A 15,898-nucleotide genomic window follows, 5' to 3' on the forward strand; every position below is an offset into this window, starting at 1 on the left:
AGCTTTGATGAGGTCGTTCCAACTCCCCTGGTAGGAACGCAAGGGGCTCTCATCTATAGTGTGCTTGATTGTCCTGTTCAGAGCCCCACAGTCACAAACCGGAGACTATGTAGCACCCCATTTGTAAGAAGTGTCTGCTCTGTTCTATTTTGACCCACAGTTTCCTGTTGAGTTCTGTGCCAGCAGTATCACAGTTATACTTTCGGAACCACTCACACTCTTCAGGATTTTCACTAAGTTGACAGGTCTGGTCCCGCAGGTCTCTCACCCCGGTATTACTGGCATCTAGCTGTTCTGTTTGTTGTAATGACGGGTTTCTTCAACTGAGTCTATTTCGTCATAAACTTGGTATGTCTTCCTGTATGGGTAGTTCCGGGTTCTCCTGTAGCTTGCGGTATTCCTTAAGCAATGCCTCGCTTCTGCGGATGGATAGATGTTGCTCAACACAGGAAGTCAATAAATCGCTGTTGGTCATATTGCTCCAGTTATTAACCGCATAGTGTGGTTCAACTGGACATCGATCAAGTTGGTGTGGCAGCTGTTTAGCCACACTGGGGCACAATACTCAGCTGCTGAGGAGACCAGTGCATTGGATGATGTGCTCAAGGTATCTGCTGAAACTCCCCATGTCCATATCTATTACTGTATCTGTTATTTATCATAGTGTTGATGAGACTTATAGTTTTTCGGCACTGGATTGTTTTTAGTAATTTGTAGATCATCTCTTCTCTCCAGATTGTCATATGCCGTGCTTAGATCTACATCTATGAATGTGGCAGTAGTCTTCACATTTTCTTGGAAACCAACCTCTATGAATGTTGTTAGGGCCAGTACCCGGTTGCAGCAACTTCTCTGTGGCCTGAAATCCACTTGTTCAGCTGGGGTAAGTTCCAGAATGAAGTCAGTGATTATATTATAGATGAGCTCTCCAAGAGTTTATAAGTACAGCTCAAAAGGGAAATTGGTCTGAAACTTTGAGGGTGGTTTACCTGGATTCAAAATTGCCACCATTTTTGTTCTCTTTAGGTCATTGGGCAGTGATCCACTATCCAGGATGCTGGAGAAGAAGCGGACCAGCCATTTTTGTCCACCATTACCCATGTTTACCAGAAATTACAGATGTATGTTATCCAGACCAAATAGACAGCCAGACCAAATATTGAATTTCCTGGCAACGAACATGCAGACAAATCATTCAAAAATAAAGAGTTATCTCTAAATCATTTACCCGCCTCTTCTGTGGTTATATCTATTTTTTGTACAAGTCAGTCTCATTCTGAGCTTTAGTAAAGAGAGATATTAGCAGCAAATGGTACATCCGCTTGTGTTAAATAGCTTTGTAAGTCATTTATGAATATTGGAAACAACACAGATCCCTTTGGGTACTGCATAACTAAATTTCTTACATCCAGAAATGTACCAGTTTCCTTCATGAGGTATTAGTTCTGCTTTCTGGTATCTGCCGGATAAGTATGATTTAAACCACCTTTCAGCAGTACCATGGACTCCATAGCAGTAAAGATTTTTGAGCAATAGTTCATGATCAATAACATTCAATGCCTTGGATAAATCTAAAAACGCCCCACAGTTTATTTCATTATATTATATGCAATTTAGAACATGTTTTAGGAAATTAATAGCGGTTACAGCTTTGAATTCTATTTTTAAGTGGTATGTTTACTGTCTGTCTTATTGTGAATGTATGCTTTCCCGGTGTATACAGCTGCCGAAGAGTTCTCGGGCTTCCAGCCAGGTGGCGGTGTCTTCAAACTGCGACGTTTCGACGAGTGACATACTCGTCATCTTCTGGCGAAGTGCCGAGACTTTGCGGATGCCGGTCCCTTTATACCTGCGGCGTGCTCCCCACCACCTGGCCGCGGGAGGCTGGATCCAGAGGAGCCGGCGGGTGGGGTGGAGGGGGAAGCAGGTGCGCCGTTCATGTCTCCGTCAGAGCATTCAGGTGGCGTCTCGTGAGCTGGACGATTCTTGGTGCATTCCTGCCATATTGCGGCTAATGCTGTATTCCAGGCCGCGCTCAGTTGGTAACCTTCGTGCCTGTTCACAAGATTCTTGTGGACCCGTATTTCTATCGATTCTTTAATGACGCTGTCCCAATAGCTCCCGGCTCGGCATAGCACCCTGGTGTTCTCGAAATCAAAAGTGTGGTTTTCTTGGATGCTATGTTCAGCTATTGCAGATTTCTCTACCTGTCCACGTCGGACATGCCTGGTGTGTTCCTCGCACCTTTTCGAGATGCAGCACTGTGTTTGTCCAATGTACTGTACATCACATTAGCAGGCAATGCTGTATATACCAGGTGTGTTGAGTTTGAGTGGGTCTTTAGCTGAGCCCAGCAGCTCTTTCGTCTTCGGTGGTGGTCGGAAGACGGTATTTATGTTTGATTTTCTCATTAGCCTCCCGATTTTGGCTGATATGGGCCCCAAATATGGAAGAAAGGCAAGTCTCTTGTTAACTTCCTCTTCCTCTTCCTGAAATTTGTCAGCCTGTCTCCTCCTGAAGGCCCTACCAATCTGTGTTCCACTGTACCCGTTTTTCCAAAATACCTCTCTTAGGTGGTGTAATTTGTCTGAGAGGCTTTCTTTGTCACAAATGACGCGCACCATATGTACCAAGGTGGTCAGTACTGACTGGCGTTGCACCGGTGCGTCTTCTTTCTATATACTGAATGGCCCAGCGTGCCATCTGCTTTCTTCCTGATCAGTATGTCCAGGAATGGAATACAGCCATTCTCTTCTACTTCCATCGTGAAGGTGATATTCTCGTGTATGCCGTTTAGGTGGTCCATAAACTCCTCCAGTGCCTGCCTGCCATGCTGCCAAATCACGAAAGTGTCATCCACATAGCAGAAGAAGTGCCTGGGTTTACAGTGTGCAGTTTGTAGTGCCACCTCCTCAAAGCGATCCATATAAAGATTCACGATCCCTGGAGCAAGGGGAGATCCCATGGCCACTCCATCCACTTGTTCATAATGCTCTCCATTGCACTTGAAGTAGGTGGTCGTAAGTGTATATTCAAAGAGCTTCACTATTTCAGGCTCGAAGTGCTGATTAAGGAGTGTCAAGGTGTCGTGTAGAGGTACTTTCTTGAACAAGGAGGTGATGTCGAAGCTCACGAGTAGGTCATCTCTCTGTATTCGGATGTCCTTCAGTATTCTTACGAAATCTGCAGAGTTTTTCACGTGATGACTGCAGTGTCCCACCAGTGGTTTTAATAGTGTCGCCAGGTATTTGGCCAGAATGTGCGAGTTGATAGCGTCCAGAATTGGCCGTAGAGGCACCCCATCTTTGTGAATCTTGGGCAACCCATACAGGGGCGGTGTCGTTGGCGCTCTGGGATACAGCCGTTTCTGCACTGCCTCTGGTAGATCTGAGTCCTTCAGTAACGCCACAGTTTTCCTGGTCATCGTCGATGTAGGGTCCTTGTTGAGTTTCCTGTAGGCTGGGTCTTGCAGCAGAGAGCAGATTTTCTGTTGGTAGTCGACTGTGCAAATCAGCACCGTCACATTTCCCTTGTCTGCTGGGAGGACCATGATGTCAGCATCATCCCTCAGTGTGCGGATAGCCTCTCGCTCCGGCGCAGTAATGTTGGCTTTCGGGAGTCGTGACTTGTCGATGATCCTGCAGGTCTCCCTTCGGACCTGCTTATCTTCCTCCTTGGGTAGGCCCCGGATTGCTTCCTCTACACTGCTGATGATATCCCATTTCGGTATGGTCCTTGGTGCAGATGCAAAGTTCAACCCTTTCGTGAGGACAGAAGTTGTGGCTGCATCTAGCACCTTATCCGTCAAATTTACAATAGCTCCAGTGCTATTAGTCACCTTCTGGATCGACTGAGCTCCAGAGAGTCTGTCGAATTTGTCGATCTGTTTCGCAGCAACATGCCGTTTCTGCACCTCACTGTCGGTGTGAGAGCTGCAGTCAACCCACTCCCAAGTGTGTGCCGGTAATGCTTCTGCCATTCTCAGGTGACCTGCGATCAGGATGCGTGCATTCTTGTCCAGTTCTTGCCATGTGTAATGAATGCGTTCCCTGACAATGACCATTCCTGCTCGCCGTAAAATACGTTTTGTTTTCTTCATTTTCACAGGATGTCTTAATTCCGCAAATCGTGGCAAGATGTTCTTGTCTCGGCAACGTTGGAGGAAAGCCAATGAGCTGAGCAATTTGGCTTTCCTATTGTGTTCTTTCTGCAGCAGCTTTAAGCTGCAGAGCATCTCCTCCCCGTAGAGGTGTCGTAAATGTGAATGTATGCTTTCCCAGCGTATACAGCTGGCGAAGAGCTCTCGGATTGGTAGGGCCTTCAAAGGGAGACAGGCTGACAAATTTCAGGAAGAGGAAGACGAGGAAGTTAACAAGAGACTCGTCTTTCTTCCATATTTGGGGCCCATATCAGCCAAAATCAGGAGGCTACTGAGAAAATCAAACATAAATACCGTCTTCCGACCACCGCTGAAGATGAAAGAGCTGCTGGGCTCAGCTAAAGACCCACTCAAACTCAACACACCTGATATATAGAGCATTGGCTGTGAATGTGGTGTACAGTACATTGGACAAACGCAACGCTGCATCTTGAAAAGGTGCGAGGAACACACCAGGCATATCCGACTTGGACAGATAGAGAAATCTGCTATAGCTGAACATAGCATCAAAGAAAACCACACTTTTGATTTCGAGAAGACCAGGGTGCTGTGCAGAACCGGGAGCTATTGGGACAGCGTCATTAAAGAATCAATAGAAATACGGGTCCACGAGAATCTTGTGAACAGGGACGAAGGTTATCAACTGAGCGCGGCCTGGAATCCAGCATTAGTCGCAATATGGCAGGAACGCACCAAGAACCGTCCAGCTCACAAGATGCGACCGGAATGCTCTGACGGAGACACGAATGGTGCACCCACTTCCCCCTCCACCCCGCCCGCCGGCTCCTCTGGATCCAGCCTACCGCGGCCAGGTGGTGGGGGGCACGCCGCAGGTATAAAGGGACCGGCATCTGCAAAGTCTCGGCACTTCGCCAGAAGATGACGAGTATGTCACTCGTCGAAACGTCGCAGTTTGAAGACACCACCACCCGGCTGGAAGCCCGAGAACTCTTCGCCAGCTGTCTGTCTTATTATTTAATTCAGCAATGGCTGAGCGTTTGTCTCAGTCACGACTTCTTCAAATGTAACAGCTTGAGCACCTATATAAGCATTCAACTAGATCACCTTGAAACTTTGTATTTGAGTTAGTAGTATACAATCTTCACTTTAATTCTGCCTTTAAATCAATCTTATTTTGTACCAACCTAGCATTTATCGCAGATATGGCTTTAATCATTTCCTCCATTTTCCTGATTCTTACTGGCATATGATTAAAGTGATATTCACTTTAAAACCAGTGTTCTCCAACTAATTTTTGTCATGACAGTGGAGATAACTTCCTTAAAAAAAGAAGATATTCTGAGCACAAAATTAATTTACATTTTAACTTCTCCACAAGAATAAATTCGACTTCAACACTGCACATGAAAGTTCACTGCTTGGTTCACACCATCGTGATGGTGATGGGAAACCAGATCACAGTCCTTGATCAATTTTGCTGCTATTGGTAGTTGGACAGTTAACATTATTCTGCTAGTTGTTGCATCATAGTTATGGACCAGATGAAACAGCAGTAGCCCTTTGTGGTCTTGGCCACCAATCTTCCAAGTCATAGACATTAATTATTGTGTGTCACAATTGTTGTTGATTAATTTTGGTAGTGTTCAAAGACAAACTATTTCTTCTCAAATTACTTTACCCGTAGTGCTTATAATTACTTGTGGACTTTGTCATAATATTTGGCTGTTGACTCAGTGGTCAACAACAACAGCAATAATTTTCAGTAAATCTTTAAGAAAAAAAATAACAAATTTTAATAGTTCTATTTTCTGCTTATAATTTTTTTATTTGTCAATTTCATTCAGTTCCAAGCAGTAATTGTTCTGGGTCCTTTTATTAGGGTATCAGGTTGTGACATTTCTCAATTTTGCAGGATAATTTGTTCATGATCTGTAGTTACTGTCATATTCATGACAGTGGATAATATGACAGTGGATACTAAAAAGCTCTGCATTAGAAGCTGGAAGTATAGAACTCAGCATAACAAGCAATGGCATAAGTAAATATGACATTTCTCCAATTCATGTGATGTATATTCTTGCAATATTACACATTTCCCTTTGTGACAGACACTACTTTCTCAAGGGACATTGCAATAATAAGTTGACTCTCAGTCTCAACATAAACATCAAGTTGAGAGATTGAAATACAACCACAGAATAAACAGCTTTTGACAGATCTCTCTGTACATCTTTCATTCACTGTGCCACCATTAATAGTGTCATGGTGTGCTCTTTACTTGGCAGCACACTCTGCTTCTACAAGCTAGGACGTTGAAACATGGAACAAATGCAATGTGCACCAGGTACCACAACTTGTGATAACAGTGCAGTCGCTATTCCACCTTGAAGATACAATGACAAAAACTTCCAAACAATTTTTGATTCCAAACTATTTGAATAAGAAATGGTTCCAACTATCGCAATCATCATTCGTCAGCTAGGTAGATGCTGGGTAACATATCAATCGACCGGAGTGATATGTTACACCACACTGGAAAGTGTGTCCCACTGAGACATAAGGCTGGAGGTTATTTGGAGATGGAAGGGGAAAACCTTCAGGCACTGTTGATGATTATATGTAAATTTTAGGTGGAAGGGAAGGGAAGGGAAGGGAAGGGAAGGGAAGGGAAGGGAAGGGAAGGGAAGGGAAGGGAAGGGAAGGGAAGGGAAGGGAAGGGAAGGGACTAGTGACGTCAGCTACATCGGGACTTTATGCAGAATCAACGGCAACAAGTGAAAATGAGTGCCGGACCAGTATTCGAACCCAGGATCTCCTACTAACTAGGCAAGTGCGATTATCTAATACACAACCCAGACACAGTATTTATTGCAACTACGCGGATTATCTTGGTACGCCTCTCAGCCGACACATACTTCCACCTAGCACTACTTATCCGCAGTCCCTGTCCCTTTCCTTCATGCTCGCTACTCTGAGATTCCCGCAGGGGGTCAGACAATTTGTGCATCTACATTAAAGAAGGTGGATTCATTGCCCATTGAGGCAAATCAGTTATATGAATAAGTGGTGTCTCTTCTTTCAGACATGTCCGAAAAAATAGACATCACGCATTCATATAACTGTTGAAAATGTTTCAGAGATTTCATGACTTGAGGAAAATTGAACTTTAGTGTAGAAACTGAGTCAACATAGTTCATTTTATAAAGTAATGTTTTAAACTTGGAACTGTACATTTGTATATGGTATTGACAACCAACATATCCATGAATGTGACTGTTAAATAATACTGTAGAAGTATCTCAATGGATAAACTAAGAACTTAAATAATTTATTTTCTGAAAATAATTATTAAAGATAATTATTACTCTGGAGAGAAGAATATTTGTGTCCAATATTGTAAACTAATAGGCTGTAGGACAGAGCATTGTGAAGTGACATGAGCCTAACTATGGCAGATACCTAAAAAATGTAGAGCAGGAAATGTTTACTGTGTAAGGGAAACTCTTAAGATATCTACAGATAAAAGGAAAAGCACTTTCAATATTGGTTAGTGTAAATGCAGCTGTAGATATAGTTAAATTCATTGCACCTGAGGAGATAAATTGCTTTCTGCCAAAATAACCTTAAATCTGACTGAAAAGTAGCCTAATGGTATGGCATATGAACAAGAAGTTGCCTTGTGTGTCTATTCTACAAAGACTATTTTAGTGAAATGTAAACTTCATAATACAACCAGTGATTTGAATGTTTTTACATTTTTTGGGTAACATTATATTCTATATGGATTGAAAGAAGACAAAACAGAACCTAAGGAAAAGAGTAATCAGTTTTGTTGCTTGAGATTACTTCTTTTAAATAGTTTCAGCTCTGTGCACCTATTTATTTTACAGTATACAAAGTTTGGTAATTAAAATGAATTATTCTGGCAGCAGCATGAAAAAGAAAGGAAGATTAGCGATTAACACTCTTTCAATCATGTTGTTAGAGATGGAGCACTAGGATACAGAAGATAATTAGCCATGTCCCTCTCAAACAAACCATCCCAGTATTTGCATCATCAATCTAGGCACATCACAAACAATGTAAATCTGTATGGTAGGACGTGGATTTGAACCATGCTCCTCCCAAATGCAAATCCAGTGTTTCAACCACTAAGCCACCTTTCTCAGTGGCAGGAAAGGGGGAACAACTATCCGTCATCATCATCGTCATCATCATCACCAGTAAATCTGCATACTAAGAAGTATCTCAAAAAACAATATGGTATGAAATCAGCTACAATTTTGGTAAAAAAAAAAATAAAAAATAAATCTATGGGAAACCACAGAAAACCAACACTTGGATTAATGGATGGGGATTTTAACAACCTGAATGAAAGTCTAGCAAAATAACTGTGGTACCACTTCAAAGGATGTGAATGACAAAGTGTGTTATTTCATATGCACATATCACAAAGCAGTTCTTGGAAATAATACGCTCAGAAGAAACTACAGAAAAACTGTACTAACCAGTTTTCAAGAAATTACTTTAGGGCAGGAAAATGATAAACGTTACTGGCTCCAAATTATTGTTACACCACAGTTAGCCATTGAAGGTATCCTCCAGGTTGTGGAGAAGACACAGGGCTCAGGAAATTCCCCAGGCAGTAGAACAAAAAAAATTCTTATTTTTAGAGTTAATCTTAAATACTGAAAGGCTTCTAAAGATAATAAAGAAGGGACTAACATTATAGGGGAAAATATCTTTCATGTGGATCTGACGGAAATGAGGGGGCACTTGACCAGACCATTAGATCAAAATGGAATGTAGAGAGTATAGAAAGAGCTTGGAGACAGCACCTTAGTTGATGAAACAGTATCACCAGCCAGATGGTTAGAATCGCATTCCTGGAGGGTATAATGCTCACCACATCTCTGGCATTCAATAAGTCACATATGCTTTATGGTTGATGTCAATGTTGGGAACTTCAGGGAGGTCAATCTTTGTTGGCTGGGTATTGGTTTGGTGAACACTGGGTTGCTGAACTGGGAACTTGGTTTTTAATTGTCCTGGGACCAAAAACTGTGCACAAAGCAAAGTGGCATTGGTTTCTAATTGTTGTGAGACTAGTGCAAGATATGCTCCTTACGCTGTCCTAAAAGAAATGATTCCGTCAACCCACACCACAGAGTCACCTTTGCAGAATGAAGTGGTACTGGTTGATGTGCATGTGGATTTTCCCTTGCCCATATTCTGCAGTTCCGTGTTCTTGGAGATGGAAATAGGCTTCATCTGTCCACAGAATGTTCCAAGGCCATTCATTGTCCATTTCCATGTGAGCAAGAAATCCAGAGTGAACATCTGTCTTGCTGCTGGTCAGCAGGAAGCAACCCCTGAACATGGGTTATTACGTATGGTTAACAATGCAGGCTGTTTCGTAGGATTTTTATGCACCATGCTCATAAGCAAGTCCAGCTCTTGGGCAATTCTCCATGCACTGCTTGTTCGTACGCCACTACTTGACCCTTCCTGCAATGCTGCAGCCACATCTACAATAGACGTCAGATCAACTGCTTTTCTCCTCTTCCACATTGCATTTCAAAAGAACCTATATTTTTGAGTTTTGTAATCTTTGTCTCCAGAAGTTTAGCAGACATCAGACCAAAGCCTTTTTTCATACCACTGAGTGTCTGGAACTTGTGCATGGCTACTACTGCACAGTCACTGTTCTTGTAAGAGAGCCCTCCCTACCAGCAGAGCATGATCCTTCATGGAGACAGTCCTGTTGGGAATCTCGGATGCACACTGAGAAGCAGCAGTGCACTGCGCATCTGTTGGTGTACATATTCTTATGCTTACAGCACCATCAATTTGGTCAAATTTTTGTTTTTGTTCCATTATGTTTCACCCTGCACCAACAATATGCTTTTCAAATCTGATGTCATCCTACGCAGTGGTTCTCGTTCCCCAGTGTTTTGAAACTGGAACCTCAATTATGGCCACCCTGTGTATATACTTAATTCTCCTTTGCAAAAGTATTATCAAAAGACTAATAATTGATGATACATGCTGTCATTTAATCCGAACTCTGTAGCCAGGACATGCAATGCAGCTTTTCAGCATACTTGTTTGGGACATGCCCCACATCATGGATGCACAATAACCAGGTCTTTAGCACCCATACTAAAATATTTCAGGTGCTTATTGTTATAAAATTAACAATAAATAAAGTTGAAAGAGTTCATCCTCTGTTGTCACCCAGGTACGTGTGCTAGAGGTACCTCTACTGTTACTCTGCCTGTCCCAGAAATCAGTTTGTTGTGGGATGTCTCCTCCCTCTTCTTCATTAGACTAAGTAATGGTTCCTAGGCCTTACTTAGGATGTAATCTCTATCACAGCTGATCAGCAGTCCTGTGATGGTACATACTTTGACAGTATGCACCACAATGATTTGCAAATTCTGCGGCTACCTGCAGCGTCCGAAGAGCATAAGTCTGGAGCTAACATCTGGACTGCCATTAATGCCTGGAGAATGGTTTTGGTGTGACAGCGTTATTCTCTTCGTGCGTAGAAGTGAATGACTAAACACTGCTGGTGAACAAAGAGGTCACAAAAGGCAGCTCGGCAAGCACCGAGAAGCTGCTGACGTCATCGGCTGCGCTGTCAGCCACCAAGTAGTTTACTTTTGCGGTCGGTTTAGTATGCTGGCTCGTGTGCAGGCAAGCAGCCACTGACAGTCATGTGTGGGGGGGTGCTGCTGTTTTGAGCTCAAAGGGTAGTGGGTGTTATGAATAGCTGCTGTTGTACAGAATACTACGCATTTCTTGTTTACATACAGCACACCTCCCTTGATAGTATTTGACCAAATTTGTTATTTATTGTGGGGCTGCTGTATTCGTATTTGTACTGTATACCTTGTCACCGCGCCCTCCAGTTGTGCTTGCTTCCATGTGCTGTTTATTCAGGACATGGGGCAGTAACCTTTAGTGGAGCCAAGTGCCAATTGGTGGTGGTATGAGCTTTGGGTGTTATTGTGACACTAGAGCTTGACTAGCTTTTCTGCTTTAGAGTTAATTTTTGACTGATTCTAGTTAATTAGACTTTCACTTGAGAATTTTGGTATGCACATTAAGTGCCATTCAATTAATAATTGAAGCTTGACCAGCATTTGGCTCAGTGGGCTAAACCTTGTCTTGATTTATGAGTACTGTGAATGATGAGCCTGTGCCTTGTGTAATCTCATAAGTGAGCGTTGACTTTTTTTGTGAATAGCGTTACTGCTATATTTTAGATTACAAGGGTGGTTACACCCATACTGTGCAACAATTGTGAGTATAATTGGAACTGGAATCACACCCTCTTTAAGTGGGAATGTCTATTAGCGATATAAAGATAATTTTAAAATGTGTACATGTCTCTCAACCCAGCACCACTGTTTCCCAATGACCAGTTCCACTACATGTTCCCTTACTCAAATCTTGATAGATTCTTTAATGACACAGCCCAGAAGTTAGATGTCTATGTCAGAATGTCTGTATGGTCATAATTCAGTCTGTATAATTCTGAGAGGCAAGGTTCTGCGACTATTGACTTGTTAGGCTGCTGCAATGTGGTGTGCCATTGGTGTTCTCGGCAACGATCTTTGACAGTATGCACCACCTGACCTATATATATATATATATCTTGACACATTGGCAGGGTATATGACAGACCTCAAGTTTCCATAATCTGAGTTCATCTTTGACAGTATTAAGCTGGTGGACAGAAGACTGTCTTCACTTGGTGATTCCACAGAATTTGTTCTATATTCGTAGACAATGCACCACAAAAGGGAATAAATGCCATCACCACATCCTCCTTTTGTTACTGCCTGTTGGACAGTGGGTGTAGGACATTTAGTTCACCAAATTTGCCACTCTGTGTAGTCCTCCTTCCAGAACACTGTCCCAGATGTTGAATTTCTTGGTCGAGACTTTCACTGCTAGTGATGGTGTGAGCTGTATGTACCAATGTTTTGAGCACCTCATTCCTCTGCATCAGGTTGTGACACCTCTTTGCAGACAGGTAATGGTCGGTGTGTGTCTTCTTCCAACACATACTGAGGCCCAATATGCTGTCTGCTCTTCTTTTTACAAGGATATCCAGAAGTGGGAGCACTCTATGCACTTCAGCTTCCACAATAAAACTGATGTTCTGTTTGAGGAAGTCATTCAGCTTGTCTCCTCAATGAGGCCATATAACAAAGGTGACAGTAACACACTGAAAAAAGTGGATTTCCTTTGGGCTGATTCCAGGGCTCCCTCTTCAGAATATTCCATTCTCATGTAGGCAACAACTGGCAAAAGCCGACTCCCCATGACTATCCCTTCTGTCTGTTCAATAGTAGCCACCATGGAAAGGATAGTACGTCAATGTTTACATCAAGACATGCCTAAAATGTAACAAGTCCCTAAAACAGACATGTGAACGCATGTCCACCCACGCACCCACACTACAACAAGGTTTACAATTAGTTCTTAAGACTTGCATGGAGGAATTCCTTGGAAAGATCCAAAATAGCACAACAGATAAATGTGGTGCCTGATCACTGGATAGAAAAAAAAAGATAAAAGGATGAGGTATACACTCTGTCACAGATGAAAACCTTAGACTGGAGTCAATACATACACAATACTTTAGAAGTTTTACTGCACTTGCCTTATCATGAGCTAAAAATAGAGGACATGACACTGTATGAATTTGTCTACTCTGCATCTTGTCCAAATATGAAATGCACTCAGTTAAAATGTGGCACACAGCGATTTGCATACTGCAGGAATGAGATGGGAAGATCTGCCTGTGGGGATAAGGGCAGTGTCCTATCCAGTGGCAGGTCAGGTAAATCATTTCATTTTAGTGGCTGGTATGAGACCTGCCACAGCCAAACGGTTGGCTTATTGTCCCTCAGAGTCAGTCAGTCAGTCCTCCTCCCTAAGTTGCATGTGTGTCTCACTCAAGAGTGAGGTAGGCTATTGGCAAAGGAACATTGTGCCACAGTGTTTCCTGCAGGTCTCATTGGGTGCTTCGCCTACTTTCTCTTCAGAGTCCCATGTGCCTGGATAAACAGCAGAAAAATACAAGTTGAATACAGCAGACATTACAAATTTAAAAATGTATTCACGCATGAGGATATTGCCGTACAAATATTTGACCACCACAAATGAGAGATATCAATAATAGCGTCCCAGTACTGAAAAATTATTAAGAACGCTTCAAGCAAACAAGGCACCAGACACTGATGGATTTGTTACATTTTACATTGAATGCACTGCAGAATTACTTTCTTTCCTAGCTTATATATGTCAGGTGTCAGGATTCTCTTGTGCAGCAAACAGTCCCACAAGACTGGAAAGGGAACAGCATATCACTCCTGTTTACAAAATGGGTAAAAGATTGGGGGGGGGGGGGAGGGAGGGAGGGAGGGGGAGAGAGAGAGAGAGAGAGAGAGAGAGAGAGAGAGAGAGAGAGAATTTCAGACCAATATTATTTATGTAAAGCTGTTGTTTTATCTTTGAGCATATTCTAAGTTCAAACACTGGTGTTTTTGGAGGAAAACAGGTTTCTCTCAATCAGCACAGATTCAGAAAAAATGCTTGAGTGCAAAACAGCTTGCTTTATTCATACACAACATCTTGCAAACAGTAGATGCAGGTGAACAGGTAGATTTCATCTTCCTAGATTTATGATAAATGTTCGATACTGTACCACATTTTCAACTACTAACCAAGATAAGATCATATGAAGTATCTCTGCAAATATGTTATTGACTTGATGAACATTTGGGTAATAGATCCAGTACGTTATTCTGGATGGCCAGTGTACCTTAGAAATGGGGGAAAAACATTATTTTGCCCCAAATAAGTAAGAAAGGACCTATAATGTTCGTAATATACATAAATGATTTACCATATAGGATTGGCAGCACTATAAGATTGTTTGTTGTTGATTCTGTTCTCTAGAGGAAAGTACTGCCATTGGACAATTGTAAGAAAATGGGGAAATACTTGTACACAGGTCCCAGTTGTAATGAATGGCAGTTCTCTGGGAATGTAGATAATTTTAAGATAACCTCTATAATGAAGAGAAAGAATCCAACAGTGTCCAATCACAATATTAATGGCGAACATTTCCAGCATGTCTCATATTATAAGCATTTATGAATAACGCTATGAAGTGAGATTGTTATTTAAAATCATTATTAGGTAAGACGAGTGGAAGACAGATTTGTTAGAAGGGTTATGTGAAAATGCAGTATGCCTGTAAAGGAGATCATAAAAAATTTTTCAGTGCAATCAATTTCAGAGTATTTTTCTAGTTTTTGGAGTCCTTATCATGTAGGCATGACAACAGACATCTAATTAATACAGATAAGTGCTGCTAGGATAGTTAAACATCAGTATAGTCCATATGTAAGTTTAACAGAAATGCCTAGGGAAGTTTAGTGGGAATCCTTGGAAGAAAGACAACATAGCTCTCACAACACTCTGTTGATTAATGGAAAATCTCATATAAAGATATGAAACAAATACTAACAAAGAGATAGAGGGGCTGGCCAGTACGTACCTCAGCTCAGTACAACCGATAGATAACACAAAACAGAACAGAAAATTTACATTCCTAGCTTTCGAAACTTCGTTCCTTCATCAGGGAGGAGAGAGGGGAAAGGTTGCTTCATAACCTGGGTTGTGAGTAACTAAATCCACTTTCCCTTCTTCCCTTTCTTCCCCTCTCTCCTCCCTGATGATGGAACGAAGTTCCGAAAGCTAGGAATGTAAATTTTATGTTCTGTTTTGTGTTATCTATCGGCTGTACTGAGCTGAGGTAAGTACTGGACAACACTCTGCTGGGCAAATTTAGGCAACCTGTATTCAAAGAAGACTGCACAGCCATTACACTGCCACCATTGTATACCTCGCATAGGGATACTGATTTTAAGGCAGAGAGATTAGGGCACATGAAACAAAGATAGGTAGTGGTTCAACATGGAGATGGAATAGGAAAGAAAAAAGGATAAAATTGGTATGATGTATACTCACAAAGGAGATGGAATAGGAAAGAAAAAGGATAAAATTGGTATGATGTATACTCACAGTCTCACATTGTATAATGGGCTGTGGAGTATTCATGTCAAAGTAGAAGTGTTTTCTGTACCTTCTGCTTGGTAAATTTGCTGCAGTGTCTGTAGGACACTAATAAAACTGCAGCAGATAAACTTTTTGCTTTCAAGACCCCATCTGCTCATTATCTTCAGGATCATTTGCAATTATACATTAAATACTATGTATTCATTGGGGAAGGCAAATCCTGATGACACAGTCAAATTAAAGATGGTATGCACAACTTCTCAAAATTTATCAAAGCTGAAATAATTCTGGACCTCTTTAGGACTCAGGGTAAAGATCCAATGCAAACTTTAAAATCAGTCACACGCATATCTAAAAGGCAGTCCTTCGCACATATCTCAGAAAGTCTCATTGCTTGCAATCAATGAAAACACACACACACACACACACACACACACACACACACACACACACACCAAAAGATTTACATGACCCCAGTTCCCAGAACTCCTGAAGACTGACATTGACTGTGGATATGGTATCACAGACACAATCCCTTTGACTGTTCAGGGACATCACTAAACCCGCACAAAGATGTAAACAACCATACATGAGCAGTGCCTATTAGACGGAGGGGTCTGACAGCCGATCAGTTCCAGTCATTCCACCAGGAATGAGGTACAACAGCTCGTGTCG

The sequence above is a fragment of the Schistocerca piceifrons genome, chromosome 1, assembly GCF_021461385.2.
Source record: "Schistocerca piceifrons isolate TAMUIC-IGC-003096 chromosome 1, iqSchPice1.1, whole genome shotgun sequence".
Lineage (NCBI taxonomy): Eukaryota > Metazoa > Arthropoda > Insecta > Orthoptera > Acrididae > Schistocerca > Schistocerca piceifrons.